Source organism: Chiloscyllium plagiosum, unplaced genomic scaffold (genome assembly GCF_037043375.1).
Source record: "Chiloscyllium plagiosum isolate Xiang-an unplaced genomic scaffold, Cpla_swu_hap1 HiC_scaffold_31, whole genome shotgun sequence".
NCBI classification, from domain to species: domain Eukaryota; kingdom Metazoa; phylum Chordata; class Chondrichthyes; order Orectolobiformes; family Hemiscylliidae; genus Chiloscyllium; species Chiloscyllium plagiosum.
In genome coordinates this window covers 12,351,612-12,379,135 of record NW_028270169.1, presented here as the reverse complement: position 1 = coordinate 12,379,135, position 27,524 = coordinate 12,351,612, and the positions used below count along the sequence as shown (strand labels likewise).

General features: G+C 43.1%; 1 pseudogene across 1 annotated transcript in view; it reads right to left on the bottom strand.

Moving 5' to 3' along the window:
- LOC122564211 (multidrug and toxin extrusion protein 1-like) overlaps positions 1–27,524 on the bottom strand; it is an 87,952-nt pseudogene that overhangs the window by 5,666 nt on the left and 54,762 nt on the right. Inside the window, exons 4-16 of the transcript XR_015752322.1 lie at positions 27,306–27,454; positions 26,088–26,130; positions 22,322–22,366; positions 21,095–21,192; positions 20,880–20,977; positions 20,153–20,266; positions 19,626–19,691; positions 14,934–15,042; positions 7,899–7,974; positions 7,725–7,794; positions 5,586–5,718; positions 4,332–4,426; positions 2,250–2,331 (exon numbers count right to left, since the gene is read on the bottom strand). The product of XR_015752322.1 is annotated as a multidrug and toxin extrusion protein 1-like (transcript). The remainder of the gene's footprint in view (positions 1–2,249; positions 2,332–4,331; positions 4,427–5,585; positions 5,719–7,724; positions 7,795–7,898; positions 7,975–14,933; positions 15,043–19,625; positions 19,692–20,152; positions 20,267–20,879; positions 20,978–21,094; positions 21,193–22,321; positions 22,367–26,087; positions 26,131–27,305; positions 27,455–27,524) is intronic.

The window sequence follows — 27,524 nt, the reverse complement described above, 5'->3', positions numbered from 1 at the left end:
CTATGATCTGGTAAGACTATGGCAACATTTTATCTTCCTTTCAGATTGTTTGACACCTGTGTAATCCAACTGAAAGGCTGCAAGCCAAGGAGGGTGATAGTGGAGGGTTTTATTTTTGGACTGGAGGCCTGTGACCAGTGGAGTGCCACAAGGTTTGGCGCTGGGTCCATTGCTTTTCATCATTTATATAAATGATTTGGATATGAATATAAGAGGAATGGTTAGTAAGTTTGCAGATGACACCAAAATAGGTGGTGTAGTGGACAGTGAAGAAGGTTACCTCAGAGTACAGCAGGACTTTGACCACATGGGCCCAATGGCCTAAGAACTTGTTCAGCATAGAAGAAGCAGTTCCCAAAGAAAAATGTGAAAGGCAATTGGACATGCACTTGAAGGAAACAAAATCAGAAAATATTGGATAAAACTCAGCAGGTCAGTCAGCATCTGTGGAGAGAAAGCAGAATTAACGTTTTGGATAAATGGCCCTTCTTCACTGCTTTCTCTCCATAGATGCTGTCAGACCTGTTGAATTTTTCCAGCATTTTCTCTGTTTCTTTCAGACTCCCAGCATTTTTTGCGTTTTTTTAATGTACTTGAACGGAATTAATTTGCAGAGTCAGACCAGAGAAACTGAGGTGTGAGATTACATTTAAAGTTTCTTTCAAAGAGCTAGCATGAGCCTAATGGACTCCATCTGTGTGTAAGATTCTCGTCTTATAAATTCATTGCTCATCGCCTCCTGTAATTGGGCTCACCTTAAGTTTATGATTTCGAGAAACAGATGAATCTAAGATGGGGATCCATCCAACATTTATACCATCAAAACATTTCAGCGCATCTGATTGAGAAGTATGTAAACTAAACTGGATGCAGGTTTGCTCACTGAGCTGGAAGGTTAATTTCCAGACGTTTTGTCACCCTACTAGGTAACATCTTCGCCTCTGGGCGAAGCACTGCTGATAATATTTATATGTTTGGGTTTCTTTGGGTTGGTGATGTCATTTCCTGTTCTTTTTATCAGGTGGTGGTAGATGGGGTCTAACTCGATGTGTTTGGCGATAGAGTTCCGGTTGGAATGCCATACTTCTAGGAATTCTCGTTCGTGTCAAATCTTCTCAAAACTTACTAACCCAAACTAAATCTCTGTGGGATTCAATCTACTGTGTTTTATCTACAATGGGCGTTCCTTACACTGACTGCTCCATTTACATTAAGAAATGGGAATAAAAAAAAAACAAAGTCACTGCTTTGATTCTGACTCTTGTTAGCTATTAGAGACATAGAGATGTACAGCACGGAAACAGACCCTTCAGACCCACCCGTCCATGCCGACCAGATATCCCAACCCAACCTAGTCCCACCTGCCAGCACCCGGACCATATCCCTCCAAACCCTTCCTATTCCTATATCCATCCAGATGCATCGGAATAGACTATAGAAGTAGCCAAATCTCTGTAGTTCCACTCAGTCATTAGAGAGAAAACTGGTGGCAGTTTAACATCAGGTGAGGGATGAAGCTGAGGAGCCAGGGCCTTCATGCTGACCTCAGTTGGTACAGGAATAGAGCACGCCAGTCTCATGCTGCATCACAAACCAGCCTTCCAGCCAATTGAGCTAACTGACTCCCAGAAAGGATAGTGGGAAACCAAACATTGATTAATTCTGGCACAACAGCAGCAAAGCAGAAGCAAGTTCTCACCTGCCTTACAAGTCTGTACTTCCTGTTTCCTGTGTGCTACGTGGCAGTATTCATTGGTAGTCGAGAGTGTGGCGCTGGAAAAGCACAGCAGGCCAGGCAGCATCCGAGGAGCAGGAGTGTTGACGTTTTGGGCATAAGCCCTTCATCAGGGATCATCAGGAACCCCATTCCTGATAAAGGGGTTATGCCGGAAACGTCAATTCTCCTGCTCCTCGGATGCTGCCTGACCTGCTCTGCTTTTCCAGCAACACACTCTCGACTCTGATCTCCAGCATCTGCAGTCCTCACTTTTGCCTACTTTATTCATTGGTAGCCCTTTGTGAATAACATACCTTTGATTTTAAAGATGTTATGTCCTTCACTGATCTGCAGCAGGAGTTGGAATTTAAATTTGGGGAGAGGGGAAGAATTGAGTGAGGACGAGGGGCTCAGAGAACCTTTGAATCACTTACAGAAAAACTTACTTTGATAGAAAATCTAAATGATAAAGTTTGAATAATTTAATGAAAATGTATTCAACCTTATTCTGATAACATTCCTTTGTTTTTACCTGTTGAGGTATTCTTGGTTTGACCAGCAGAGGCGCTGTTTGAGGTGCTCACATCTCTCATCATGCCTGCATTTAGCTGCGCCTTTGAAAAAGGACAAAACTATCATGAAAGTTGAGGAAAGGTAACAGCAGGGGTAGCACCATCTATATAAGTCATCCTCTAATTTATTACTACAAAGCTGCTTTAGTTATATTATACCTGCTCATTATTAAGATTTAATTTCATGTTAATTACGCTTTAGCTCTCTCTGGAGATTGGACATTTTCCAGTCTCCCTTCATGAGGTAGTCCAGTGACATGTCCAGTGCAATCTGCAGAGTTCTGTATACAGTGGAAGACATTTCTCGTGATATAGTTAATGTTTTGAGTCCATTGACCCATCCCTCAGAACAATTCCTTGTTCCAGATCTCCAGCATTCGGTGTTCTTTGTCTTAGTTCATGTGATATTATTGGGAAGTGACAAGATCAGTGTTACAGTGTGGAAAATCAAACGTAAAAACGGAAAGCACTAGAAAAACTCAGAGGGTCTGGCAGCATTTGTGGACAGAAAGATACGCAGTTAACATTTCAAGTTCATTATGATTCTTTCTGAGAATGCAAATGACCAAACCTTTTTTGGCCTCAATGTAATTAAAAAAATTAATGCTTCCTTTAATAGGAGCCCTCGACCTCATCCAAAAAACAGTCATAATTGAAAATCAGAACAGGAGTTCTAATTTCAAGTATTCAGGATGAGTTTGCCCAGTACATCTCATTGGCCAGTTTTACTGGTTTTCCCTTCGGGAGACGGCACAGTGTCTTACAGAGTTCCTGTACAACAGCAAGCCAAGACGCAGTGCTCCACACTGCGAATTGTGGATCCTGACAGTGTCGTTTGAGGGGAAGACAGCACTGAAGGGAGGCCCCTCACATTGACCTTTGACCCTTTACAGACTTGGCCAGGCTGACCATTCCCAGGGCGAAGTAAATGAGGGTCACTTCTCCTCTGCAGTGATGTTACTGCCCGCGTCTCCCAGCAGAGAGGGATGGCACCTGTCAGTGTGCATGAGGTCTTCACAAAGAATGAAAAAACAGTAAATGAAAGCATGCATTGGTTGTACTGAAAACAATCAAAGCTAGAGATCACAATGAGTCAGACAGCATCCATGGGGGGAAAACAAGCTAACATTTTGACTCTAGATTACTTTTCATCAGAAAGTTCTCTGATGAAGTATCCTTTAGACATGTTAGCTTGCTCTCGCTCCATGGAGAAATTGAGGACTGCAGATGCTGGAGATCAGAGTCAAGAGTGTGGTGCTGGAAAAGCACAGTGGGTCAGACAGCATCCGAGGAGCAGGAGAATCGATGTTTCGGGCATATGCCCTTCATTAGGAATCATCCGGAACCCCATTCCTGATGAAGGACTTATGCCCGAAGTGTTGATTCTCCTGCTCCTCGGATGCTGCCTGACCCGCTCTGCTTTTCCAGCACCACACTCTTGACACTGCTCTCTCTCCATGGATGTTGTCTGACCTGCTGTGATCTCCAGCGTTGGTTGTTTTCAGTACAGATTCCAGCAGCTGCAGTAATTTGCTCCTTCCTAGTGGTTGTACTGCATCGCCCTTTTGAGGTAGCTAAGATGAGCTGGGCCAGTATGTCTTGTGCACTAGTTTTACTGGTTTTCTTTCTGGGTATGCAAACACATCGGAAGGACCGAAGTGCAGCTTTAGTTCCAGAAAAACTTTCACTTCATTTGTAGCTTTTATTTTTCATTTAAAATTTATATCTATTGGCAATTTCCCTTTAAAAAAGGTTAATTGAGATCTCTTAAAAAAAGGTGACGACACCGTTCATCCTCCTTGGACATTAAGGTCACAGAGTTTACACTTTGCTGCTGGTTGTGAAATTAGCCAGGAGCCTCTCTGATGAGCTTCCTGTGCCAAGATGAAGAGTGATGTTGTGAGGTTTGTAGGAGTTTCATTGTTTACTCTTCCAGTTGGGTATAATGCTTAGTGTAACAAGTCGAGATGGAAAGACAAACTTACAGAAGATGTTGGTATAACCGAAAAAGAAGAACTCTATTACCTATTATCTGTTCTTACCTGATTGGATGTTTTTTTCCAGTTTATTCGACAAATCACGGTTTGAAAGAAAGTTAATTGTACAATCACAGAAATGGTCGCTCCAGACCAGAAGCCTACAAAATGACATCGATGCAGTGAGTATTGAAACAATGGTGTCAGATGTTCCTCCTACTTCTGTTCCTTTGTCAAATTATTACACCTTTACCTGATGACTGGCACCAGTCTGCATGGCACTATTGGTCACATTTGGCCTGAGGACCCCTGAATTCATACCTGATTGTTATCTAACCAGCTACATTGGAAATATCCATGTGCGGAAGTAGGACAGCACCATTGTCTCAGCCCAGTTTGATGCTCACTTCCTGTCAACATCCCAGTGTCTATGGTTAAGGACCATTTACTTCAGTTTTTACAGGAGCCAAACATACGGTGTACTACAATGTTACTGTGGCTAGATGAAGGAACCACTGAGAAATCCATACCTTCAGGATTCTCATGCGCCAAATTAAGGAATAGGTGAAGGGCTTTTGCCCGAAAAGTCGATTTTCCTGCTCCTCGGATGCTGCCTGACCTGGGTGCTCTTCCAGCACTATTCTAATCAAGACTCTGGTTTCTAGCATCTGCAGTCCTTGTTTTTACCTATTTATTGTCTATCTAGTGTCTATGGTTACAGATTGAGATAGCCATGAATTGCTGTGCTCTTCCAGCACCACTGATCCAGAATCTGGTTTCCAGCATCTGCAGTCATTGTTTTTAACATGGGAACATGATACCCTACCTAATGGTACAAGATGAGTATTGACAGATATCGGTCCCAAAATCACACAGGGTTAGTTCAAACACCAAAGGGCATAGGTCATAAGCAAGAGGAGAAAGGTTTAAAAGGGACCTAGGGGCAACTTCTTCACACAGAGCGTGTTATGGAATGAGCTGCCAGAGGAAGTGGTGGAGGCTGATACAGGTGAAACATTTAAAAGGCATTTGGATGGAAACATGAACAGGAAGGGTTTACCAAGTGCTGGCAAATGGGACTAGATTAATTTGGGATATCTGGTTGGCATGGACGAGTTGGACTGAAGGGTCTGTTTCCGTGCTGTACATCTCCATGACTCTATGACTTACATTGCGCCTCAGGATCATAACTTTCAAACAAATACAATCTCCTCGAGGGGATCTCTAGAGGGTTTGGAATCCTCTGAAGTTTAGAGAAAATGGGGTGGTGGGTGACAATTGCCACTGAAAAGCAAATGGGAGAATGATTTAATTTCCTACCAAATGCACCGAGTTTTCCAGCAAACATCAGAGCAATTCCAATGGGCAACCCAATTAAGTAGTAACCAATCAGGTTTCCGATAGCTCCTAGCTTTTGTTTCCCAGCTCCTCTTAACACTCCACCACTCACACCCTGCAAAATAGACACACAGAAAGTAATCAGTGATTACACAACAATGTGGTTTTGATAAAAAGGAAGCAAAATCTGGTGATTATACATCATCAAATAATTTGGAACCAATGGATTATACTTTGAACACAGTCACTGATATAGGGTAGAGGCTATGTTTCTCACCTTGCTATCTATTGTAGTTAACAGGTCATTTGGCTGAGGTGTAATAGAAGGGCAGGAGGGTCATGTGAATCATGGACATTACTACTGACCAGTTGGGCAAAATCTTTCAGCGCTGTGGAGAGTATAATATTCTACATAAAGTTGGATTGCACCTGTATCAAAATGGGAAATGACACTATATAGTGTGATCTACAGAATCTGACATACTTGATTGACATAACAGAAAGCAATTAAAATAAAAGAGCTAGCAATTGGCAATAGTGAGGAATGGAAAGGCCACTTGTGGTCCTGTTATTATCACTTCCACAATTTTTCAGGCCCAGAGGGGAATGTGCGCAAGCTGCTTTGTGAACCGACTTTGGGTCACAATGTTTGTATCACTCCATTTCCGAAAGGAAAATCAAAATATCAGGTTTCTGGGAAAAGGGAGGTACAAGTTTGGAACTCTTGGCTGCGACACCTGGCGGCTGAGAGATTAGGCTGTGACCTCAGGAAATGAAAGCTGATGGGGTCAAAGAAGGTACAAAGGTCACAGAGAGCATATTTCAGCAGGAAGTTCAATCAGTCAGGTTGTTAGTGCTGCATGACAGCTAAGGAGAAGGAAGTTGAAGATTGGACAGCAGTTATAATGATATAAAGTTATAGCCATTTACTTCAGTTTTTACAGGAGCCAAACATACTGTGCACTAGAATGTTATTGTGGCTAGATGAAGGAACCACTGGGAAATCCATACCTTCAGGATTCTCATGCGCCAAGCTAAGGAGGTTCTACAGAAATATACCCTTTTTTAAGTTCACTCATGGGATGTGGGCATTACTGGCTGGGCCCAGTATTTATTGCCTATGTCTAGATTAGAGTGGTGCTTGAAAAGCACAGCAAGTCAGGCAGCATCCGAGGAGCAGGAAAATCAATGTTTCGGGCAAAAGCCCTTCATCAGGAATAGGTGAAGGGCTTTTGCCCGAAACGTCGATTTTCCTGCTCCTCGGATGCTGCCTGAACTGCTGTGCTTTTCCAGCACCACTCTGATCTAGACACTGGTTTCCAGCATCTGCAGTCCTTGTTTTTACCTATTTATTGTCTATCCCTAGTTGCCCCTTGAGAGGGTGGTAGTGAGCTGCCTTCTTAAACCGCTGCAGTCCATGGGCTGTAGGTAGACTCACAACTCCCTGAGGAAGGGAATTCCAGGATTTTGACTCAGTGACAGTGAATGGATGGCGAGGTATTTCCAAGTCAGGATGGTGGGGTGGCTTGGAGGGGAACTTGAAGGTGATGGTGTTCCCATGTATCTGCTGCACATTTCCTTCCAGATGGAAGGTGCTGTCTAAGGAGCATTGGCGAACGTCTGCAGTACATCTTGTGGATAACTCACACTGTGGCCATTGAATGTTGATGCTGGAGGGAGTGGGTGTTTGTGGATAGTTTGGTGATGAACAGATCTATGGAGCTTAAATGAAGTCAACTGCTTCTCAAAGACAAGTTGAGGATTAAATCCAACGTGAAAAAAAGGGGTTGAATCCCAGCTGAGGAAGTTAGGGTTATGGAGGTCATTATGACTGCGGGTGATGACATAGGTGCTAAGGAGACTGCCAGTAAATCCATGAGTTCTACCATTGTTGAAACAACAAATTAAAGTTTAATTTATAGTTTCTATGAAGACAATTTACCTGATTATTTATATACAATTTACTGTATGTTAATCTTGATTTGTTTCTTACAGCAAAAATTATGAAGTGTGAAATTGTGTCCTTTGGATTCCTCTGTATGAATTGGCTGGAAAGTTCAATCTTTTAACTGTGGTCTCCATAGGAATAACGAGGTTAATAAAAAATACAAAAGTACTCACAGCCATGGCATCAAACAGATGGAAAACAGCACCTAATGGAATTATTTGTGCTGCTATGTCAACAATTTCTCTGGAAAATGAAAATAAACACAAAGCTTTCACATCATTTCGAATCCATTTTGTAAAGGCATGTTATTATGTTTATTTTTGCTCATAATAGTTTTTATTACTAACTTGTCACTGATGAAGACGTAGCCCACCACATCCTTTATCGATCCAAGTATCACAGCGTTGATGAAGCAAAAAAACCCTGTGGAAATATGTATTGAAATAAATTCTCATTGAACAATTGATTTGAAGTTCCAGATAATTTCTTTTAAAGGAATTGCACATCATCATTTCTGTTTCCCTTCCCTCTTTCCATTGCGTAACACACTGTCCCTAACTCCACTCTGCTGTACCTTGTGTCAACTCCCTGTCTGGGTACACCTTAACGGATCCCAATTCCTCCTCAACCAATTCCTAGGACCTGCTCTGAGGAATTTCTTCCTGCCTATACTGAGCTAGTCAATGTCAAATTCAACAACAAAAAACAAAACATAGAATCAGGCCCTTCGGCCCTCCAAGAGTGCACTGACACAGTTTGCCCTTCCATACTAAAACTGTCTTCACATACAGGATCCTTATCCCTCTATTCCTGTCCTATTCATGTGTTTGTCCAGGTGCTTCTTGAATGTTGCTATTGTGTCTGCTTCCACCACCTCCTCTGACAGCACGTTCCAGATACTCACCACCCTTTGTGTGAAAAACTTGCTTTGCACATCTCTTTCACACCTTGCACCTTGATCCTGTGTCCCCTAGTACTTGCCTAGAAAAAGCCTCATACTTTCCACTCTATCTGTGCCATTCACAATCTTATAAACTTCTATCAGGTCATCCCTCAATTTCCTGCGTTCCAGTGAAAATAAACCCATTCCTGATGAAGAGCTTATGCCCAAAATGTTGACTCTCCTGCTCCTTGGATGCTGCCTGACCAGCTGTGCTTTACCAGCACCACACTCTTTGACTCTGATCTTCAGCATGTGCAGTGCTCACTTTCTCCCAGTCCTTTATAGCTAAAGTCTCCCATACAAGGCAACATCCTGGTAAACCATTTGTTTACCCTCTCCAAACCATCCATATCTTTCTGCTAGTGTGGTGACCAGAACTGTACACAATATCTCCAATGTGGCTTAACTGAAGTTCTTCAACTGAGTGGGAGGAGGTATCACTTTTGGTCTGATCGTCTGTTCTATCTATCTTTGGATAACCGTCAGGAGCAGAGTCCATAGCTTATTTTTCTTTTCCTAATCCAGAATGTTGAAGTCCACCTGAGAATATCAACACAGCATAAACCAAGCACCAAATTCTAGATTATTCTATTAATGTAAAACATCAAATGAAACAGAACAGAAATGGTCAACCATCAGGTAACCTCTGTGGATATCTGATCAGAAACTATTGGGCAACATTTTCCCTATTGAATGTAAGTCCTGGCACTGGGGCTGAATTTGGATCATGAAGCCATATGGGCAGCAGTGGGAAATCCTCTGAGATTTTCCCACTTCAGCCAGTGAGCATCCAAGGATATCAATGCTAGGCAGGGAAGTGAAGTTTAGGGCAACAATCAGATTAGTCATGATCTTACAAATTGGTAGAACAGGATCAAAGGGCCAAATGGTCGACTCCTGCTTCTAATTCAAATGTTTGTATGTTCACATGTATCGATTAGGTGGGAGTGTTGGTGAATTGCAAGTTAGCATGACCTTCAGAATTCCTAGTTGCAGCTGCACAGAACGCTATCTCCTCCTTTGGCCCTTGGCTGTATTGTTCTGTACAGTATGAAGGCTACTGACTACCATTTCAATTGCTGTTGTTTGACACCCTGGAACCAAGTTATGGATGAGAAGAGGTTCCAGAGTGTCAAACAATGGCAATTGAAATGGCAGTCAGTAGCCTTCATACTGTACAGAATAATACAGCCAAGAGTCAAGGGGCTAGATATTGTTCGGTGCAGTTGCCAATAGAAATTCTGAACGTCATGCTAACTGCCTGGTGTCAGGCATCTCCTCGTGGCTGAAGAGGAATGTGGAGAGGGAGATGGGGGAGTCAGGTCATCATGGTGAAGGTGAGAACCAACCCAGGAATGAAATTCTTGTTAAGAAAATTTGAAGGTTTAGGGTGAAAACATCAAAGGTAACCATCCCAAAATAGTAACTTGTGCCTTCTGCCAGTTGGCAAATGGTCAGATGGCATATGGCAAATGGACAGTTGAACACAAAGAGGGGTAAGGAGAAATTTTCAGGGTTTTCATGTCTAGGCCAGCATCTTTTGGCCAATTTCCTTGAACAGAGTAAGTTGCAAGGCCATTTTGGAGTTAGCCACACTGCTATGAGTCTGGAGTCACAGGTAACTGTAAGGCAGAGCAGGTGTGGCTGGCACATTGATTTTCCAGGAGGTAAGCCAGATGAGTTTTATAACAATTGTTGTTAGCTTCATGGTCCCTGGTACTTTACTCACTTTCCGTTCTACATCGTAATGAGTAAGAAAAATTCTAAGGGATAAGACCAACCATCAGTGATCAACTAGGAAGGTTAAAGATAACGTCAAATTAAACAAAAAACATATAATTATGCAAAGACAGGAGTAAATCAGAAGATCATGTAGAATATTAGAAAAGCAATGAATGGTTACAAATTAATGAGCAAGTAAAAATCTGAGAACGAGAGAAAGCTAACCAGAAATACAAAATAGTAAAGGTTTCTATAAAGAGTTAAAAAAGAAAAAAACTTAATAAAGTTAGCACTAAAGTTGGTACTATAGAAAGTGAATCTGGAGAATTAATAATGCAAAATAAGGAGATGGCAAATGAACGTTTTAGTTCACCCGTGGTTTATGAGCATCATAGGCTGGAGCAGCATTTTATTTCCGGTCCCTATATGCCCTTGAGAAGGTACTGGTGAACAATTTGAACATTGAACAATTTGCATGTAAATTCACTGTAGAGGATGCATGCTACATCCCAGTGCAGATGGGAATCAGGAATCAGAGGGGAAGAAGGCATTTGGGAAAATCACAGGCGGCAGAGAAATGATGCTGGGTAAATTGTGTGCACTATGGGTTGATTAGTGCCTGGCTCCTGATGGATGGCGTGCTGTAGTCTTAAAAGAAATGGCTAGTGAGATAGTTAATTAATTTAGTGCGCTAGTTTTTATTAGCCAATACTTTCTAGAATTGAGGAAGCTCCCATCAGTTTGGAAGGTCGTGAATATGACGCCTTTTCAAAACTGGAAGGAGACAGAAAGCAAGAAACAACAGGTTCTCCTCAAAATTTATTGCACCACCCATTGTTCTTCAGAGACAAGGAAAGCACAGATAGCAATGGCACAACTGGCAATAGCTTTTCCAGTGAGACAAACAATCAGTTTCTCTGCCCACCCTGTTTGGTGACTTCAGTCAGATCAGTAGGAAGGATATCACTGTTGGGTCCAGTGGAAGGGTCTTTCAAGTGACTGGCAAGAGTTGTCATTTCCAGGGGAGTGAGGAGGCATTGGGCCAGAGTCTGAAGGCGGTGTAGGGTCAGCGAGAGGTATTTTTGGGGGATGCCTATGAGGTAACCTGGGAGGGGGGTACTCACAACTTAACATATGCAAGAGTTAGACTAGGTACTTTTTCATCTAACCTTTCAGGAGTCACTATTTACTTAACTGCTGTCCAACCTTCCAAGTTTTTCCAATTGAAATGGAAATGTTTGAAGGCTCCAGGCACAAGGGAATCTCCAATTTCCTTGGCAATTCCTTCACAGTCTACTTCAATGGGGATTCCATAGGATCCTCATGTACATCCCCCTTCAACCTTTCATAAACTCTACCTGGCTATAGGAAAATCCAGGCCAAAGAGTTTAACAAGAATTAAACATCAGTGAATAAGGGAATAGAAGTTAAACAACATAAAGTTAATTTTTTTTCATTTGAAGTATTTACACTAAGACAGATGAGCTAGTGGCACAAATATTGGTAAATTATTTCAATCTAACCACCATAACCAAGTCATGATTACAAGTTGATTAAGGGTGGAAAGTAACTATTCCAGGTTGCACAATATTTAGGAGAGACAGGATGAAGTGGCAAAGGAAGGGGGGATTGTCCTAATAATAAAGGATGACTTAGTGGCAATAATAAGGAAGGACCTGGCTTCTGATGCCACGCAGTAGAGTCTGAATGGATGGTAATTACAAAGAGCAAGCTCACAGTATGGCGAGGAATCACTAAATTGATCTCTGATGAGGAGATTATTCTGTGATGAGAAGCTGAACAAATTTGACTCAAAAATGACTCTGGAGATGAGAGGAATTGAATTGAATTTTTTGTCACATGTACCAAGGCACAGCGAAAAGCTTTGTCTTGCGAGCAATACAGGCAGGTCACATAGTTAAGTAGCAGAGATAAGTAAATAATAGGTAAACAGCGGCAAAAACAAAAAACACAGGTACAGCCAAATGTTAAGAGTTTGTGAGTCCATTCAGTATTCTAACAACAAACAGGTAGAAACTGTTATGAAATTGGCTGGTGCGTGTTCAGCCTTCTGTACCTTCTCCCCGATGGTAGAGGTTGTAGAAAAACATTGCCAGGGTGGGATGGATCTTTGAGAATGCTGGCGCCCTGGTAGATGGATTCTATAGATGGGAGGTTGGCCTTTGTGATTGTCCGGACCAAGTTCACCACTCTCTGTAACCGTCTCTGATCTTGAATGGTACAGTTGCCATTCGAGGTAGTGATACAGCCAGACAGAATGCTCTAAGTGGCAATCTCTTTTTAAGGTCCAAGATTCAATAGGGGTTCAATACTGAGGGGTTCAATAGGTTAGGCGATTGTGATAGTTTCCACTGATCAAGAAATCAAAAACTCAGGGGCACAGTCTCTGAATAAGGGGCCAATTATTTAGGACTGGGATGAGGAGAAATTTCTTCACCCATCGAGTTGTGAATCTTTGGAATTCTTGGCCCCAAGAGGTTTTGGAGTCTCTGTCATTGAACATATTTAAGGCTGAGTTAGACAAATTTCTTGGAGTCGTGGGGAATATAGGGAGAGGGTGGGAAAGCAAATTGAAAGCCGAAGATCAACCATGATGGTATTGAAGGATAGGGCATTGTCAATGGATCAAGTTGTCTACTCTTGTTATTGTGCAGAGGCTGCACATGGAGAGGACATTGGATGGGGACTGTGAAGGAGACTGTGCAGAAATGATCAGAGTGAGGGGAATGGCCGCTCTCCTTGGAAGTCCTACAGCAAGACATGGAGGGAACGGAGAAGTGGCTGGAGGTTAGGAAGACGATGGAGAAAATGGGGCTGGAGGTGACTGAGGAAGTCAGCAAGACAGTTTAACAAAGAGGTATACAGTGCCAGAGGAGTTTCAATGAGCTGGCACAATCTGGCAAGGCTAGTGGCATTTGTGTTCAACAGCTTGCCATCTCATATTACCATAGCACTGCTGCCTCACAGCACCAGGGATCCAGATTCGATTCCAGCCTCGGCGACTGTCTGTGTGGAGTTTGCACATTCTCCCCGCGTCTGCATGGGTTTCCTCCAGGTGCTCTGGTTTCCTCCCACAATCCAAAGATGTGCAGGTTAGGTGGATTGGCCATGCTAAATTGCCCGTAGTGTTAGGTGCATTAGTCAGAGGGAAATGAGTCTGGGTGGGTTACTCTTCAGAGGGTTGGTGTGGACTTGTTGGGCTGAAGGGCCTGTTTCCACTGCAGGGAATCTAATCTAATCTAAAGAAGGCCCGTGGGGTGTGAGGGAAGATGGCACCTGGTGTAACCTGTGCCCACAGAGTGATACAGTGTTGTTTCACAGCAGAGGCCAGTGGTCAATCGAGGGTGATCACTCCAGCACCAAGACTGAACAGCAATTTGCAACTAGCCTGACCATAGCACTAGGGACACTAGCAAAGTCTGGTGAGCACAGTTGAATGGCCCTGTAATATATGCACGTGGTTGCAGGGGAAATGTGTTCACAATGCAAGTGAGAGGTCAAGATTTGCAAGTTCCTCAGAGGAGTGTGCTAGGCTCAAACATCTTCAGCTGCTTCATCAATGGCCTTCCCTCCATCATTAGGTCAGAAATGCGGATGTTCACCATCGATTGCACAATGTTCAGCACAATTTTACAACACCTCAGGCACTGAAGCAGCCTATGTTCAACAAGATCTGGACAATATCCAGACTGGGGCTGACCAGTGGCAAGTACACATAAATGTCAGGCTATGACTATCACTCATAAGAGACAATCTAACCACTGCTCCTTGACATTCAATGGTGTTACCATCACTGAATTTCCCCACTATCAACATCCTTGAGGTTACCATTGACTAGAAACTCAACTGGACTTGTCACATAAACACAATGGCTACAAAGGCATGTCAGAATATACTGCAGAAGGTAACTCACCTCCTGACTCCCCAAAGCCTGTCCATCATCTACAAGACACAAGTCGGGAGTGGGATAGAATACTCCCCACTTGCCTGGATGGGTGCAGTTCCAACAACTCTCAAAAAACTTGACACCATCCAGGACAAAGCAGCCCACTTGATTGGCACCACATCCACAAGCATCCATTCCCTCCACCACTGACACTCAGTAGCAGCAGTCTGTACTATTTAAAAGATGCACTGCAGAAATTCAACAAAGATCCTCAGGCAGCACCTTCCAAATCCACAACCACTACCATCTAGAAGGACAAGGGCAGCAGATACATGGGAATACCAGTCCCTCAATGTTCCCCTCCAATCCCCTCTCAATCCTTGTTTGGGAGTATATTACTGTTCCTTCAGTATTGCAGAGTCAAAATCCCATGATTCCCTCCCTAACTGCATTGTGGGTCTACCTATAGCACATGGACTGCAGCCGTTCAAGAAGGCAGCTCACCATCACCTTCTCCAGGGCAACTAGGGGCGAGCAATAAATACTGGCCCAGGCAGTAATGCCCACATCCCACAAGTGAATAAAAACAAAGTGATGAGGTTGAGGAAATATATAGAGAGTGAGTAATACTATGGATGAAGGCATCAAGTTTCCTGATGAGTACAAACTGTAGCATCCCAGAGAATCTTGATGAACAACCACTTGGATCAGATAAAGCAGCAGCAGTCAGTTCAAAGCACAGGAGATAGTGAGAGCTATATTGTTTAAATGACCACAGTCTTAGTCAAAGTTTTAAATGTTTAGACGCACCAATGCAGCACATTGCAACTTTCACATAGTTTACAGCTCGCTGTGGATTTCTGGCACCCAATGCATTACCCACAACAACTGCTGCAGCCACACTGAATCCCAGGGGAACCTGCAGGGAAAACAACATGGACAGGTACATGGTCATTACTTTCATCCTTGCCATTTAATCTGATGCTGAAGGTAATTGCTCCATCAGTACACCTGTGCTAAACGTATCTCCAAACAAGATAGGAAACGGCAAGATAGGGATCAGAACTTCCTTCATGTTGGGTTACCTCATCTCAGTTGGGAAGCTGTTTACAATTGACTTCATTAACTCCAAGCCCACATCCCCATTGTCCTCCAGTCGTCTGGAATCAATCAGAGTTCTTGGTACTAATTATTCGCTGTTCTAATGCAGATTGTCCAACATGTAATGGTCAAGTAGGCATAGGGTCAGTGTTGGCTCTCATGATATCCTTTTCATCTTTTTATCTCAACTTCAAATTGCCAGGATAATCCTTCTGTGGACACAAGTCAACCTAACTCCTTGATGTCCAAGCCTGGTCTCATGAATAAATAAAAGCTTACTTAATTTGATTTCCTTTCAACACAAGCTGTTATCCATAGTCCAAAAGTTATCTTTCACTCACAGCCCCCAGTTCGCAGCTCCAAACCAAAACTGTTAATAAAAGTAATTTTAAAAAGTGAAGGCTCTAACAGTGCTCCCCTTTGATCCTCTAATGTTAGTCCTAAGTCATATATCATTGTTACTCATGAAAGTGATTTTCATTATTTAATATCTGACAGTATTTCATCCCTTTATGGGCGGCACAGTGGTTAGCACTGCTGCCTCACAGTGCCTGAGACCCGGGTTCAATTCCCGCCTCAGGAGACTGACTGTGTGGAGTTTGCACGTTCTCCCCGTGTCTGCGAGGGTTTCCTCTGGGTGCTCCGGTTTCCTCCCACAGTCCAAAGATGTGCAGGTTAGGTGAATTGGCTATGCTAAATTGCCCGTAGTGTTAGGTAAGGGGTAAATGTAGGAGTAATGGGAGGTTTGCGCTTCGGCGGGTCGGTGTGGACTTGTTGGGCCGAAAGGCCTGTTTCCACACTGTAATGTAATGTAATCTAATCTAATCTAATCTAAAAATCTAATCCCTCGATTTGATTCTGCTTGAACCCTTTCATTCCAATGTTAAATACAACAATCTTCCAGATGTTGTTTGTCACTAGAGCTTCCTAATCTATTATATCCACCTTGGGGATCTTCCATACTGAATGCAATATTTCATCTGTAGCCCTAATGAATATCATGTAGAAATTCAACATCAATGATATTCATGACATCTCTGCGTAAAACATTCAATCTCACTTGCTTTTAAGGCTTTTCCTTTCCCCTCAATTTAAATTCTCATCAGCCACCTCTATGTACTTCAGTTTCTCCATTTTATTGATAACACAACCATACAGTACATAGAAAAGCAAAACACTGCTGATGCTGTCAATATAATCTGTCAGAAAGTGCTGGAGAAACTCAGCAGGTCCAGAAGTATCTGTGGAGAGAGAAACAGCATTGCATTTTTGAGTCTGGTATGATGCCTCTTCAATACATTCATCACAGGAGCAGTTACTTTCAGCATCAGAGTGAAGCAAAGTCATGCCTTAAAGCAGAATCAAATTTTAGAGTTCTAAAATACTGTGAGATGTTAAATAATGAAAATCACTTTCATGGGTAACAATGAGTGATGACTTAGGATGAACATTAGAAGATCAAACGAGAGCAGTGTTAGGGGCTTCATTTTCCATGATTTTCATTTTACTCTTTAATCAATTTTGGTTTGGAGCTGTGAACTGGGGGCTGTGAGTGAAAGATAACTTTTGGACTGTGGATAATCACTTGTGTTGAAAGGAAAACAAACCAAATAAGCCTATATTTAATTGTGAGATCAGACCTGGAAGTTAATTGTAGGTTGGTTCCGGATCAAAAGGTTCTACAGAAGTTCCATCACTGGGGAAGAGTGTTATGTTTAAACAGACGTTGAGTGTTAAAAAGGTCAGTTGCTGCGAATTGATTCCTGCAAGTCTGAAAAAGACTCTACATCCAAGATGGTAGCAGATGTTGGAATGGTAACTGTGGCCTCATGGAAGAGATTATCAGTGTATCATGGAGCATACAAAGTTTCAAATGGAATTTGGTTTGTTTTTTCTGTGAGAAGGAATCTAATTGGTACTATGGGATGAAGATTTGAGTGCTCCATGTCTAAGCTCCCGTGTCAGCTTTTGTAATCTCAGAGAATAGAACATGATGTTATAAGTATTACTGCCTCTACCTGAGTGAACTGTTAACGTGACCCTGATCAACATCTCCAGGAAATTAACCAAGATACCATTAGCTATTGAACAACATGTTGGGAAATCCACTTAAGCAATCTGGCCAGTTTTGTTACTTTATTTTCTTTATCCAATGACTGCATTTGTTTATCTGATTTTTGTGTGAATCTGGCTGAAAATAAAGGTTTTTGGGTTTATAGCAATAGGCTACTTCCATGTTTAATTTGTTCTACTGAATTTACTTTATTGTTAATAAATTGCTAAGTCTTTGCTTAAGTTACAAACCAGTGTCTGGAATTGATTATTTGCAGAGTCTGGGATTGTTTATTCAAAAATCTGGTTAAGAAACATTGGGTCAATTCTGAGTGTTTTCGATATTTAATCTTGCTGTATTGTGAATACAGAGGTGGAAAGGCTAATTTGGTTTAGCAGTTTGTATCTGCTTCATAACAGAACTTATGAGAAATGTTTCAACAGCATTTGATAAGGTTCCCCATGGTACGCTCATTCAGAAGGTCAGGAGGAATGGGATACAGGGGAACCTAGCTGTCTGGATCCAGAATTGGCTGGCCAACAGAAGACAGCGAGTGGTAGTAGAAGGAAAATATTCTGCCTGGAAGTCTGTGGTGAGTGGTGTTCCACAGGGCTCTGTCCTTGGGCCTCTATTGTTTGTAATTTTTATTAATGACTTGGATGAGGGGATTGAAGGACGGGTCAGCAAGTTTGCAGACGACACAAAGGTTGGAGGTGTCGTTGACAGTATAGACGGCTGTTGTAGGCTGCAACGGGACATTGACAGGATGCAGAGATGGGCTGAGAGGTGGCAGATGGAGTTCAACCTGGATAAATGCGAGGTGATGCATTTTGGAAGGTCGAATTTGAAAGCTGAGTACAGGATTAAGGATAGGATTCTTGGTAGTGTGGAGGAACAAAGGGATCTTGGGGTGCAGGTACATAGATCCCTCAAAATGGCCACCCAAGTGGACAGGGTTGTTAAGAAAGCATATGGTGTTTTGGCTTTCATTAACAGGGGGATTGAGTTTAAGAGTTGTGAGATCTTGTTACAGCTCTATAAAACTTTGGTTAGACTGCACTTGGAATACTGCGTCCAGTTCTTGTCGCCCTATTATAGGAAAGATGTGGATGCTTTGGAGAGGGTTCAGAGGAGGTTTACCAGGATGCTGCCTGGACTGGAGGGCTTATCTTATGAGGAGAGGTTGACTGAGCTCGGACTTTTTTTATTGGAGAAAAGGAGGAGGAGAGAGGACCTAATTGAGGTATACAAGATAATGAGAGGCATAGATAGAGTCGATAGCCAGAGACTTTTTCCCAGGGCAGAAATGACTAACACGAGGGTTCATAGTTTTAAGCTGGTTGGAGGAAAGTATAGAGGGGATGTCAGAGGCGGGTTCTTTACACAGAGAGTTGTGAGAGCATGGAATGCGTTGCCAGCAGCAGTTGTGGAGGCAGGGTTATTGGGGACATTTAAGAGACTCCTGGACATGCATATGGTCACAGAAATTTGAGGGTGCATACATGAGGATCAATGGTCAGCACAACATCGTGGGCTGAAGGGCCTGTTCTGTGCTGTACTGTTCTATGTTCTATGTTCTATCAATGATTGTCAGGACATGGAATACTTCAGGACTTGTTGTGGGAGAGACCATAACAAGCTTGAATTGAATAGTTCAAAATTTTGAAAAAAAGCAGTTTGGCAGAAAAAAAAACTGGCATTACTGAAGATAGGAAGATTTAACACCATAGCTGACAAGATGGGCTGATTTAATTTTAGGGTCTTTTTAAATGTATGATTGACAACTGAGCACATAGATTAGTGACAAAAGTATTAATTGCTGGAAAAGCTCAGCAGGTCTGGCAGCAGCTGTAGAGAGAAATCAGAGTGAATGTTTCGGGTTGAGTGATCCTTCCTGAGTACATAGATTGGTGATGTTGTTAACGGCGCTTTGTGATATGCAGTTGAGTTTGAGCTGAGCTGTAAAGGATCTATGGAATCAGCTGCCAGAGGATGTGGTGGAGGCTGGTACAATTACAACATTTAAGAGGCATTTGAATGGGTATATGAATAGGAAGGATTTGGAGGGATATGGGCCGGGTGTTGGCAGGTGGGATTAGATTGGGTTCGGATATCTGGTCGGCATGGACGGGTTGGACCGAAGGGTCTGTTTCCATGCTGTACATCTCTATGGCTCTATGACTCTATAAAGGACAAACCCTTCTTTGCAAGGACATTAAAAAAGGATGTTTCCTGCTATCTCAGGTTTTTTTTCCTCCATGTGACTAAACTAAATCTGTCCCTTGTTGGATTCAGTGTGCTATTTCAAACATGCATTGGAACCACAACTTCTGTATTTCTAGCCTTACCATGAATGCGAGTATTAAAGTCTGATTAATAATGGCATGGGCTCCAAGTTGCCTCATTAATTAACCCTGTGAACAGGAAAGGAACAGACAATAAATGAAGTCTTGCAGAAGCAAACTAATGTGATATGATAAATAACTATACAGGATATAATTAACCTAATAGCAGAACCCAAATACATATTGTGTTCTTTTATATTGTGGTCAGGACCAACCTCTCATCACTGTGTGTGTGTGTGTGTGTGTGTGTGTGTGTGTGTGTGTGTGTGTGTGTGTGTGTGTGTGTGTGTGTGTGTGTGTGTGTGTGTGTGTGTGTGTGTGTGTGTGTGTGTGTGTGTGTGTGTGTGTGTGTGTGTGTGTGTGTGTGTGTGTGTGTGTGTGTATACCATTGTAAATCCCTACTACCATAAGTCAATCTGTACTCATCTCCTTTCAGTCTATCTACTTGCTACATACTGTTGACTCACATCTGGCACCGTTTATTAACACTGGAAGATGTGTCTTGATTAGAGCTCAGGTACTTTAATTACCTACAAGGAATGTTCCAATTTGATATGTCCACCATTCGATACACATCATGACCATGCTGGGAACCGCCAGCCGTAGAAAGGGACCCCATTCCTGCAGGCAGTCAGTGGACCATCCTACAGAGACAACAATGGAGTTACTAACCCAGCGCAGAAAGCACCTGAGAAGCACATAAACAGAAAGAAAGATAGGGCAGACCAAAAATAAAGCACATTATTATCATCCAACTCGACTCAGTTTTCAAACTGACCCCGAGGATTTTCCTCTGGGTCCTTTAGCCATGAAATGTGTCACTGTTAGGGGTGATTATATAATGTGTGAGGAACAGCACTCACAGGGAGTGCTTTATGGAAATTATAGCAGCGCAGTTCTGTAGGGATACATTTGCCTGTGATCTCCTCCGTGGTCTGTAGCCTCTTGACCTTCCCTGTCGAGACTCGAACAGGAAACATGGTCCATGGTTGGCAAGACGTTGGCAGCATCCATAGGAATGTAACACAGCATGAAGCAGAAAGGGAGGGTAGAACCAGAGACAGAAAACAGGAAACTGATCAATAAATAAGGAGCTTCAAGCAAGCAAGTGAGTTCCATGGAGGAAATTTGATAAAATTCAAATATAACCCTTCCAATGTTTCTTTCCATTAATTTTATTGGGAAAAGGAATTGAATAAGCTGTTCATCTGGTGAATATTGCAATCTTGACCATTGTAATATATCGCCGAAACCTACCTCCCCAGCTCTGAACATGCAACTTCTTCCATCGAATGTACCCGAACAGGAGGAGAAGCTGACAGTACTGAGAAGCAACATTGGCAGCAGCCGAGCCCCTGGAAAACACCAAGTTCTCGGACTGAAGGTGGTTTCAAATGAAGCTTTGGATCACCATTCAGTGAAAATTTCATTAGTCAGATATTTCAGAATGTTAAAACTTATTTGTTACTTACAGCACTCCCAGCATCAGCACGTGGAGGAAGAGGTAATTGATGACAGCATTGAAGATGTTGGTGATGAAACCAACAAACACCTGAGGCATGATGATCCCCTGGGGTGGGAACAAAGCAATAGAGTCATTCCTGGCATTGTCCGTCAATAAACCAACAGGGTGTGTGGCATGGTGCCGAAGTTGAGGGAAAATAGGGTGCAACTGCTCTACCAATGCCCATCTTTGGGGTACAAACTGTCTCCCACATAAGAGGATCCCCTTTCCCTCACTTGGAGCAGGTTCATTGCTGGAACGTTGCTGATAGTAGGTGCGGATGACTTGCCCACATTTCAGTGAAATCATCAAGTGAAAATTCTTTATGGCCCAGGGAGTTACTCCATCTCTCATTGTGCTTCCCCAGACTGCTAGAGATTTGAATTCATTGGCTTTAGTCACTAGCCCTGACCAATGTCCTAATCAGCCATTCCCCTGAATGTACCGTTTCTCACTCTGTGTTGGCCTCAACAATAGAATATTCAAAGAGAAGGCAAGAGTTGCTCCTTTGACATCTTGGAGTCTCAGACACTATCAGTACATCAGCATAGAGCGCCTGCTGATATCCAGTGTGAATACAGCTGGAGAGAGACAGACAGTGATTGAAAGCAAGAAGACTCTGCAATAATTTCCACATTCACATTCTGGGTGATTGCCTGGTGAAGCTGCCCAATGTAGAAACCATCTCCTTTTATCTCTTTGATTTCACTGGCATGACAATGGATCCTACATTTGAGACCAACTCCACCAGATTACTGACCAGGCAGTGAGGGTGGGAATGACATCTAGTTGATCAATTTGGGCTCAGAATGCAATTTCAAACATCCAGATACAAGCAGTAGTCCAGTGAATAGGGCAGATGGATTTAAGGGGAAGGTAGAAAGGCAGATGAGGGAGAAGGGAATGGAAAGATCATTCTGATCAGGTGAGAAGAAGGGAGGGGCAGGGGGAAAGAGGGCCATTTGTGAACCAAACATCAGCATGGACCCACCAATGGAAAGAAGCTACCCTGTTAATACTTAGGAATACAGTGTAGAGGCATGATCATTTCTAAATTAGCTTCTGAAATATTTTGATTCATTTGTCTAAATACAGTTGGCCATTGAAAATGGAAGTGGAATTGACAATTTGCAATGCTATCTTAATGCAGCAATTATTGAATCTCATTCACACTCCAACATTCAGTGACATTTACCTGGCTTTGAAGGTATCTGAGCTCTAGGTCATAAAGAATCGCTGCCTACGGGAGAAGATTGAAAACCATTAGGAGCAGACAGATAATCGATCACTGTTCAAGGAGTAAAGGAATTTCCACTTATATATCTGCAAAAGTGTTGGGGTTGGTCACAACATTATTGCAGACTGTTGACACAGGCCCTCCACCCCACACTTTAGCTGACTAGGGTTTATACTGGTGAAGTTCTGTGTGACCATATTAGCTGTGGGTCAGCTGATAGCTCACTTCCTCCTGAGTTTGGTTGTGCACTCACCTCCACAGTGAAAGACTGCAAACATGACGCTCTGAATCAGGCAAAAGTGAGGACTGCAGGTGCTGGAAATCAGAGTCTAGATCTGTGCTGGAAAAGCACAGCCAGTCAGGTAGCATCCGAGGAGCAGGAAAATTGACATGTCAGGCAAAAGCTCTTCATCCTCTGAATGCAGGGCTGAGGGAGTGCTCCACTGTTGGATGTGCCATCTTTTAGATGCAGAGCCAAAACAAGGTCTCACCTGCTCCATTAGTTCAATGTAAATGATTGCAAAGCAGCTATTTGAAAAGCAACAGGACTTCTTCCGGGCATCCTGGCCCTCAGTTGATTAAAAATACATCTTTATTCAGCCATTTACTGTATTGCTGTTTGTGACAGCTTTTTGCGCACAAATTTGCTGTTGTGATTTTTGAGAAGGTGGGGGTGAGCTACCTGCTGTGGGTTGATCCACTATGCCCTTAGGGAGGGAATTCCAGGATTTTAACCTAGCAACAGTGAAGGAACGGTGATATATTTTCAAGTCAGAACGGTGAATAGCTTTGCAGGGAACTTCCAGGAGGTGGTGTTCTCATGTTTCAGTATTAGACTCGCCAGCTTTAAGGGCATTTAAATAGTCATTGGATAGGCATTTGGACAAGAATGGAATAGTGTATGTTAGATGGGTTTCAGATTGGTTCCATGGGTCTGTGCAACATCGAGGGCTGAAAGGCTTGTATTACACTGTAATGTTCTATGTTCTATGTTCTGCTGCTCTTATCCTTCTAGACAGAAGTGGTCATTGGCTTGGAATGGGCTGTCCAAGGATCTTTGGTGAATTTCTGCGGTGCATCTTGTAGATGGTCCACACTGTTGCTACTGAGCGTTGGTAGTGGAGGGAGTGAATGCTTGTGGATGTAATGCCAATAAAGCTAGCTTCTAAAGTGTTGTTGGAGCTGCACCCATCCAGGCAAGTGGGGAGTATTCCTGACGTGCCTTGTAGATGACGACAGGCTTTGGGGAGTCAGGAGGTGAGCTTCTCACCGTGGTATTCCTAGTTTCTGACCTGCTTTTGTAGGTATTGTATTTATATGGCAACAGGAGAATCGACGTTTCGGGCATAAGCCCTTCTTCAGGAATGAGGAGGGTGTGCCAAGTAGGCTAAGATAAAAGGTAGGGAGGAGGGACTTGGGGGAGGGGCGTTGGGAATACGATAGGTGGAAAGAGGTTAAGGTGAGAGTGATAGGCCGGAGAGAGGGTGGGGGCGGAGAGGTCAGGAAGAAGATTGCAGGTCAAGAAGGCAGTGCTGAGTCTGAGGGTTGGGACTGAGAAAAGATGGGGGAAGGGGAAATGAGAAAGCTGGAGAAATCTGCATTCATCCCTTGTGGCTGGAGGGTTCCTAGGCAGAAGATGAGGCGCTCTTCCTCCAGGTGTCGTGTTGCCATGGTCTGGCGATGGAGGAGTCCAAGGACCTGCATGTCCTTGGCGGAGTGGGAGGGGGAGTTAAAGTATTCAGCCACGGGGTGGTTGGGTTGGTTGGTGCGGGTGTCCCAGAGGTGTTCTCTGAAACGTTCTGCAAGTAGGCGGCCTGTCTCTCCAATGTAGAGGAGGCCACACCGGGTGCAGCGGATGCAGTAAATGATGTGTGTGGAGGTGCAGGTGAATTTGTGGCGGATATGGAAGGATCCCTTGGGGCCTTGGAGGGAAGTGAGGGGGGAGGTGTGGGCGCAAGTTTTGCATTTCTTGCGGTTGCAGGGGAAGGTGCCGGGAGTGGAGGTTGGAATGGTGGGGGGTGTGGATCTGACGAGGGAGTCGCAGAGGGAGTGGTCTTTCCGGAACGCTGATAGGGGTGGGGAAGGAAATATATCCTTGGTGGTGGGGTCTGTTTGGAGGTCCCGACCTCTCCGCCCCCACCCCCTCTCCGGCCTATCACCCTCACTTTAACCTCCTTCCACCTATCGTATTCCCAACGCCCCTCCCCCAAGTCCCTCCTCCCTACCTTTTATCTTAGCCTGCTTGGCACACCGTCCTCATTCCTGAAGAAGGGCTTATGCCCAAAACGTCGATTCTCCTGTTTCTTTGATGCTGCCTGACCTGCTGCGCTTTTCGAGCAACACATTTTTAAGCTCTGATCTCCAGCATCTGCAGTCCTCACTTTCTCCTATTTATATGGCAAGTCCAGTTAAGTTTCAGGTCAATGATAACCTCCAAGATATTGATAGTGGGGGAGTACCGTTGAATGTCAAGGGGCAGTGGTTAGATTGTCTCTTTTTGGAGATGATCATTACCTGGCATAATGTGGTGCAAATGTTAAAACAATGACAGTGCTTCAAAACTGCCTCACTGCTTGTAAAATAATTTGTAATGTCCTGAGGTCATGAAAGGTGTTACAGAAAGTCAACTCTTTCTTTTTCCTTTGTGTCAAGATATGAGAACTTCTCTTAATGGCTCAGTTGATAACTGAGTTATTTAGGAAAGGTAAGGATTAGGCAGGTTCATAGGAAGCTCATAGAATACTGTTATTGGTCTCAGTAATCCTGGGCAATGAAAGGTAAGAACTTTTGTTAACCAGTTGGCCTCAATGGAAATTCTCAGATGTGTGCAGTGAGGCAGGGATATGTTCTCCTGTGATGCTCTTTGTGATCAAAGAGCCTGCCAACAGTTGCTCTCACTTGATTTAGAAGCAATGGTTATCCAATCATGGTCAACTTTATCTTCATAGTGACAGGACAAGAGTGTAAGGACTAAGTCCATAGAACACATTCAAGATAACTTTATAAATCAGTATATAAACAAAGGAAGAGGTTCTCAAACTCTCTTGTCCATGATTCACTGAGATGAAGACCTCGTGGATCACTAGCCAACTCTAACCTGTCTGACTTTGTTTCCTATACTAACAGCGATAAATATTTTGCTGCTTTTTTACCACCAACTGTGCTGAATTACAGGAGATTGATTTTTAATTCAATATGATCAGTAAATTATGAACAAAGGTATCAACATTTTCATATTATATTCATGTTAACATGTCATGAGAAGATTAAAATAAAACGAACTACTGCAGATGCTGAAGACCTGAAAAACTCAACAGGTTTGGCGGCATTTGTGGGGAGAGAAACTGAGTTAACGTTTCAGGTCCGGTGACCCTTCTTCAGAACTGACCATTCTGAAGAACTGACCATTCTTCAGAACTGACCCTTCTTCAGAACTGACCCTTCTTCGGAACTGACCATTCTGAAGAACTGACCATTCTGAAGAAGTTCTAAAGTTTCTCCAATTACTTCTGTTTTTGCTGCAAGAGAATGTGTTCATTTGAAACATTGTATGTTACAAAATCATTGCAATAATATTTCTCAGAGAAGCCAACGGTTATTTTACAGACATCATTAACAGTGAGGTCAATCTTGCTTATGAGATTAGATTGTCGATTATGTCATTTGAACAGGAGTCTCAGTCTGCTTGTGCAATGCCACAATCTACTTGAAATAGTTTACTTACAGGCAGGGCAGGAATGTATGTCTTCACATAGAGTTGTGTTAACCTGCAAAGGAAATACAAACTGCTAGTAACAATAGGGAAAAGATAAAACATCACTATCTGTGAGCAAAGGTCAACTTAAACTGAGGTTGGTGTATAATATATTTGCCAGTTGCAATGGAATAACTGACCAAGTCTTCAACAGTTATTTTAAAACCCATGGTTTCTAGCATTTAAGATTACAAGCACGCACGCTACCTTAACTTCACCAAATTTCTCTCCAAGTGTAACACCATCCTGACTTGGAAGTATCATAGAATTCCTACAGTGAGGAAAGAGTCCATTTGGCCCATCAAGTCCACACCAATTCTCTGAAGACCATTCCAACCAGGTCCAGCCCCATACCTTATCTCTGTAACCCTTCATTTCCCATGGCTAATCTACCTAATCCGCAAAACCTTGGACTGTAGGACGAAGCCAGAGCACCCGGAGGAAACCCACGTAGACATGGGGAGAATGTGCAAACTCTGCCTGAGGCTGGAAGCAAACCCAGGTCTCTGGTGCTGTGAGGCAACAGTGTTAACCACTGAGCCACTGGAATCATTGCTGAGGGACCTTAACCTTGGGCCCTCAGTTTAAAAGTTTGATGCTCTAACGAGTGAGCTCTCTAGGCTCGCTAAATATATCACCACTCCTTCCCTCTTGATGAGGCACAGTCCTGGAGCTCACTATCAGACAGCATTGTTGATGTCCCAGCACCAATCAGAGTACAGCAGTTCAGCACCACCTTCTGGAGGGAACTTAAGGACTGGTGACAAATGGCTGGTCTTGGCAGGAACACCTATATTCTGTGATTTAACTTTTAAACATGGTCAAGGATACACAAACAGGCTGTTTGAGGAAGGCAGGAGAACATTTCGGTGTACAGACAGGAGAAACCTGATTGCCAATCATAAGATGAACACCTGGTCATTTCACCATAAGACGCTTGATTCACCATTTCGTTCGTGCACTCATTATTGAAGAGTCAGTCTGGTCTCTGCGTGGTCCCTGATCCAGCTGAGATTGAACCCTCATGAAACATAGCTCAGCAGTTTGGAACCTCTACCCAAATATCCTTTGGCCCAACCCGCTTATGTTCACAAATCCACTCTGCCAATGGATGGTCTTCTTTCTTTCACACAAACATTATCATCAAACACACTCTTTTGAACTAAAAACTGAAAGCAAGACTCTCACTTGGCTACTGCAGGAGACTGTTTGAAAGTCAATAAAATGTGCTCGATGTTTATCAAGAGAGCCCAGCAGGGGAAGCAGGCGATCAGGAGAATGAGAATCCCTCTTTGGAGAATCACTCCAATTCGCTTCAGATTCTTACTGCCATACGTCTGGAAATCAGGACAAAGTATCAAAGAGAATTGGATCAATGTTAACTCTTATGTCTGATTGTGCTAGACA